Source organism: Myotis myotis, unplaced genomic scaffold (genome assembly GCF_014108235.1).
Source record: "Myotis myotis isolate mMyoMyo1 unplaced genomic scaffold, mMyoMyo1.p scaffold_m19_p_3, whole genome shotgun sequence".
NCBI lineage: Eukaryota > Metazoa > Chordata > Mammalia > Chiroptera > Vespertilionidae > Myotis > Myotis myotis.
Window position 1 is genome coordinate 181724151 of NW_023416335.1, and position 6831 is coordinate 181730981.

General features: G+C 40.3%; 1 pseudogene; it reads right to left on the reverse strand.

Annotated features, from left to right (window-relative positions):
* Window positions 1-968: 968 nt before the first annotated feature.
* LOC118650712 lies at window positions 969-1864 on the reverse strand (annotated as a pseudogene).
* Between the last annotated feature and the right edge of the window lie 4967 nt (window positions 1865-6831).

The following is a 6831-nucleotide window of genomic DNA, read 5'->3' on the forward strand; positions in this document are numbered from 1 at the left end:
TTCTAGTTCTAAAAATGATTTTTTATTTTACTTATCAGACCTACATGAGGAACATCACTATATCCTCTCCAAGGCCTGTTTTCTTTTTTCCTGGCCACACAGTTAAGTTATATTTAAATTAAACTTCAGCCTCCCTAGTAGTTAGGTGGGGTAATATGACTATATTCTAGGCAATGGAATGTGGATGGAGGAATAGATACTTCTCCCAGGCTTGGCCTCTAGAAACCTCAGTACAGTCCATGTTGGTCCTTCCCTCACCTGTCAACTTAGGGGCCTGTTACTAATAAATTCTTTTTTGTATCCATTTCTTGATGGCTGTAGCTGAAGGGCATCAGCTATGCTAATCAGAACCACAAGGGCCAGTCCAGTTGTAACGTTGGCTTAGAAAGAAGTGAAGCCTGTGGGAAGCTAAACCCACCCAGGTGAGTGCCTCCAGGCATTTCTCGCTGATAATGGAACTCCTCATAAGCTGAGACCCACCCAAAATAGTAATGCCTTGTGCCATGACTTTAGGACACAGCCATCACTGGGGGATAGGATATTTTTCCTCTCCAGGATAATCTTATGGGACCACCGTGGTTTCGGTGGTCCTTTGTTGACTGAAACATCGTTGTGCAGCACATGACGATATTACTACTATTATTTACTTTAAAAGTTATTCCTTTTACTCACAATGGAAAAGTCAAGTGCTAAAAATATTGTGATGACAAGTGTTATGGAAAAGAACTAACAGTATGATGTTTTGTAATCTCCAGGGCAAGCTAGCAAGATCATTAGAACATATTTCTTCTTCATGAGCTACTATGGTGAGTTCTTTCAATGTTTAATGCTGAACTAGACAAATTCAAAAGAAGACAGTTTTCTTTCCCTTCCTTCCTCCCTTCCTTCCTTCCTTCCTTCCTTCCTTCCTTCCTTCCTTCCTTCCTTCCTTTTTTTAAGTTGGTGGGGTGGCTCAGTTGGAGGAGAGGTTATCTATAGCGGCGAAACCAGAGCCAGATATTAAGCAGCCAGAATGCTACAGTAATTGAACATATGACCGTCTCCCTGTTAGCACGTTCTTTGTTCTCCTCTTCTAGAAGTTGTAGACGTCGATTGACTTTGATTATCTGTCGTCTTAATGAAGCTGCACGTACAACAGTCATGTCATCTAAAGTTCCTTCAATTGTGTCTGTATTTGAGATGCCATACCTGACACACTCATTGTGAGGACTGGAAATGATGGCCACAGACCCATCAGTCAACACAGGGCTTTGACCATGTATTTCAGTTAGTCTTCTTACGGTGTACCCTGGTGCAGAATTCAGTGCCTGAAACCTTGAAATCTTATTTCTTGCGACAAAATCTGACCTGTGACACATGGAGTCAGTTCTGACCAGCTGTCTGTTTGGAGAAGCAGCATTTTCACTCATTGAGCGCTCTCTTTTTAGCCTGCCAACTGCATGGATTTCTTCATTTTGAGGGTTTGGAGGAGGTCTTTCTGAATCCAGAATATTTAGTGGTCTTCCACTTAGGTTAATTATAGGAGGTGGTGTTTTTAGTGCCAGGAGTTTAAAGATTCTTAGTGCCAGAGGTCAAGGCCTGCTGGTCTTGAAAATGGAATGTCTTCATTATTCCCTCTCTGGAACCTGCATAATCATAGTAGCATTTGGAACTCCTCTTTGGAATTCTTGTTTCAGGTCAGCATTTGGTGGTGTCGTTTTTAATTTTAATGGATTCACATTGGCTGACCAATACCTTACTAGTAGGTGTATTTCATTTTATACTGAATTCCTCTAATTCCCACCATCTCAGCAGCAGTGTGAGAATAAAATGCTGCCCCATTCACTCTTCCTATTGGTGTGTCCCTTGGTTTTCTTTTACTCATTTTTTTTCTTACTTATTTTTAAATCTTCACCCAAGGATATTTTTCCATTGATTTTCAGAGAGCAGAAGAGAAAGGGAAAGACAGAGAGAAGCATTGATGTGAGAGAGACACATCGATTGGTTGCCTCCTGCACTTGCCCAACCAGGGCCTGGCGGATGAGGAGCCTGCACTGAGGCACGTGCCCTTGACTGGAATCGAACTCTGGACCCTTCAATCCACAGGCCAACGCTTTATCCACTGAGCCAAACCAGCTAGGGCTACTCATTTTTTTAATATAGTAAATACACGTCTATAATAGCTATTAAAATTCTGCTCCCCTGTAGTTCACTTTACACAACAATTCCCCTACAGATCTGAACTTCTGGGGAGGTGTACATAATAACACGGAAATTGCTTTTCCAGAAATATGTACCATTACTACTTGATATTTGGCATTATTTGCTTCTGTGCTTCATATGAAGTCCTTTAATTTGCTTCAATGTACACATACTGGATTTAGAGCTACTTTTGATCCCTTGGGCCAATTGGAGGGTCCCTGGTGAGGGCCACTGACCACAGGCTCCAGCAGGAGGTATTGGGGGCAAAGGAGCATCATCAGGGAGCAAGGAGGGATGCAAGAATGGTGGGGGAACTGGAGGAGTTCATGGTCAGGTGAGAAAGGAAGATAGACCAAGACAGTATTCTATAGAAAATAGTGGGAGGTAAGCTATTACTAGGTCCTACGTGGTATTTCTATCTCATATCAAAAGCAAAACAACAGGTAAGATTCTTGAAATAATATTTAACATTTTTTCCCCCACTGATAGGAGTTACAGGTATCTTCTGTGTTCATAATGATTGGCTCTCTTTCATTTCCAAAATGATTCTACTGACCTGCCATCTGCAGAATAAGCCATTTGAGTAGCTTTCCAGCAATAGAGATAGATTTATTGTCATATTTGAGGGCAAATTTACAACATAGGCTGAAAACAAACAGACAAATGAACATTGGCCTACCAAAGGATTCAACATATAACTTTTGGTCTCATTATTGGTCCCTCAGTGCAGTATCATTTTCTACTCAGAAGGGTAACTGTCACAGGTTCCGTGTACCTGCCACTGTGACAAGTATGTTTTTCATCAATGTTCTGTTTTCACAGGGCTCCATGCAGCCTGCACTATGACTGCTGCACACTGAGCTATATTTCCTCTATATTTCAAATATAGAGGAAAATTTTATTTCTTTCCTAGAATTGGTCATTTCGAGATCTTACATTTTATAAAAACAGGAATTTCCTATCTGTATTTCTGGATGACTTACTTAATTTATGGCTATTGTACAAACTTCAATGACTGATATCCACTGTGGCAAAACTAGTGACTGAATGATATATGGATGGATGCTATTTCCTGAAGTGATTTGTTGATGTTTGTTTTCCCAGCAGATTTATGTTGTCTATTAAGTCTTCCACCACCATCTGGTATAATTAATGACTTGTGATACTTTCCTCTTGTAGCACAAAACCCATCGCCTGGCAGAAAATGCAGATGGGCATTCTATGAGATGAGCCAAGATTTTGAACACAAAGGCTTCCTCTGCAGCTGAAAGCAAATACATGAAAAGCCCTTGCAACCTGGAATTTATCTTCTTCCTCCTTCATGGTCCCAGGACATAGGACAGCAGCTAGAATGTGACTGGGACTGAAACTAAAGCTTCAGTTAGCAACAGTGGGAGCCTAGCCCACTACGGCATCATCCAGATGTTGACTTCAGATTTTATTATTGGCCAGAGCCTTTGTTTCCTTGTTCTTCATTCACAGCTCTTTCTTTTATTCAGTTCTCTGTTCTCCCTTTTATCTCTTCCTTGACCTGAGAAATCACCATTTTCTTTTTTTCACCACTTTTTTAAAAATTTAAATTCTTTATTGTTTAAAGTATTACATGTCTTCTTTTCCCCCATTGACCTCTCCCTGGCTGCTCCCACTCCCCAGCATATTCCCTCCCCCCTCCCCCCTACTGTCTGTGTCCATTGGTTATGCTCATATGCATGCATATATGTTCTTTGGTTGATCTCTTACCCCCCTCTCCAGCTCTCCCCAGACTTCCCTCTGAGGTTTGATGGTCTGTTCAATGCTTCTGTCTCTGGATCTATTTTTGTTCATCAACCCACCTTTTTTCCCCAGAAGTAATACTTGCTCCTGATAAAAACATTCAAACATAGAAAAGTAATATAAAGCAAAAGTTGGATATGCAAAAAAGTAAACTTTGTTAATAAGCTATTTTTTCTTTGAATAAATTTTCCATGCATATGGCAGTGTAATATACATATGTGTGTATATAATATATCAATTTTAAAATCTTAAGAAAAAACTGGAGTAGAAAGAGTAATAATGTGTAGACAGATGGCCTTTTATTGGTATTTGATTGGTGCCTGCTCTTAAGTGTAAAAGCTGAGAAGGCAAATCATGCAAATCTAGTATGCAGGTAATAAAACAAAGTGAGACTCCAAACCCACTATGTTGCAATAGTTCTAGATGCACTGCTAAAAGAGGTTCATAGATATTGGCATGAAATCACTAGGAGAAAGACCACCATGGCCTCCAATGGTGTGGGGGGAAAAGAAACATACAGAAGAAACCTTCAAGGGTGGGATCCGAAGACGGGAGAGATCTGGAGTATAGGCAGAGGAAAGGAGACACAATTTCAAATGAAGAGGCTTAGGTAAGTGGAGCAAGGAAAAGAAAGGTAGGGACGTGGGTGGAATGACTTGGTTGGAGGCACTTGTTTGCATGGGGATGTACGACTGAGCATAAGGATTGGTGAAATTGTGGTACATCCTGCTTGCTAAGCTATGGGTTTTAGATACATATATGAGGGTAACTGGGAGTCCTTATTTAAGAGCAGGATGGTATGATTTAAAGAGTTTCTTATAAAGATAAATATGTCAGTGATACATAAGACATATGAATGAAAAGATTATGGGCAAGGACTATGTTAGGAGACCAAAAGAAATCAGAAGCAGAATTGAGATGGTAACAAAAGGGAAGATTAGATTCTAAAGACATGCAAAGAATTGGCAGAACTTAGCCAATTGGAATAAATGCTGAGATGGAATAAATGCTTCATTCTCTCTACCCCAAACCCTGGGACCTAGGATTTTTTAAATTAAGAAAAGATGAATATTTTCATAAAGTTAATGATATATTCTTTTTAGTGTAAAAAGACTAGCACACTTTTACTAATCCCTCTCTGCATATGTGGGAAGAACAATACCCCAAGCCCTTTCAGTTCTGTTGCTTAGGGTTACGCTGTAAGGGACCTATCCATTTGTTTGTAAAAGGTTTTTCTCAAGATATTTTTAGGCAGACCTTGATAAAGAATAAAATGATGTAAAGTGTTTAACCTCTATCTGCCTCAAATTGTTCCTTTGAAAAACTGGCATAACAACACGTGTCCCAGAGAGCTGCTGGGGGATTAGATGAGTTAAAAGATGCTAAGTGTTACTTACACTTCGTGTCTCAGTAAGTGTTAGCTTCCCTCCTCCGACTCTTCCTCCTTTTTATACTTCATGCATCTGAGGTAGCCTTTTGGGAAATCATGGGACTGTTGCTGTACTCCAAAGTGCTCATTTCCTTCCCAACTATATATTTTCAAAATTATTAACTATCCACAAAATTCTAATATTCATACCAAACCATGACCAGACTCCTTGGATCGCCTCAAAAATACATATAACATGAAGGGAAATAATATTTCCTTTTTTTACACTATTGATTATGTCTTTCCCCATTCAGTATTTTATTCTCTTACCTTCTGTGGCACCATATTTTCTGGGTTTTTATTCCACCTTTGGGGCCTACCCTTTTTCAACTCTTTTGCACATGAATTTTCTTGTATCTGGCCAACTGTATGCTAGGTATTCATAGCTCAGTCCTGGGCACTTCCTCTCCTTCCTATGTTTTCCTTCACTAAACAATTTCATCTATGTCACCCACCACTTACAGGCTCATAATTTCCAAATATATACAGGGTGTGTCAAAAATATATACACACTTTAACAGTGATAGCTCCATTTTGACAATGAAATGTATTTTAATAAACACTGCCTTTATAAGTTTTCAAAGTGTGTGTATACATTTTTTGGGTCACCCTATATTATGTCCAAACCTCTCCTTCGAGTTCCAGGTACAAATATCTCCCTGCTGAGGTGATATTTCTACCTGAAAGCCTCAGAAACCCCTCAAAATTGTGTGTGTCCCATTCACTTGGTCATCTTTCTGGTGTTCTCTCTCAACATTTCAGTCAAAGGTGCTTCTTGTCCTCTCTTCTTGTTATAGTAATAAGTTTAGTTAGTATAAATTAGCATAAGCAAATTCCATTTTTTTTTATTAGAGTGAATTTTAACTTTCCTTAGAAGAGGAACTTAATTTGTGTGTGTGACCCTGATAAGTGCCTTGTAACTCCCTGCGTGTGTATCCTGATAAGCCCAGAAGGCACCACCGGAGCACACTGATATGAGACACTGAAGAAGCCCACCCATCGGGTATAAAAGAAGGACTCTCACACCAGCAGTTAGACGCCTGTCTGCCCTCCACAGACAAGACGTTCTCCTTGCCCCTGGAAACTGCCGTTCCTGCTCTGCTCCTGAGTCCAAACTGTTAGAGGCCTCTCTTCGTGTCAAGATACCGAGCACCTGCAGCTGCGGATCTGAGGACCTCCGTGTGTCTCTGTCAGCGAGTGTCTCCAGGTGGCCTGCCAAGGACTGAAACCCATCAGCTCTCTGGTAAATAAACCTGTGTGATTCTTGCATTTTGTTTGTCTCCTGTGTCTTCTCTCTTCTTAGTTTTGGTTTAAGCTCGGCCTAATTAATTAATAATAAGTACCCTTTGACATCTGTATTGGTATAACCAAATGAGGCGCACTGGGTCACCTGTGCATACGTTCCCATAGAAGTGGAACACTTCTCCATGGCTTCAGTGCTGTGATGG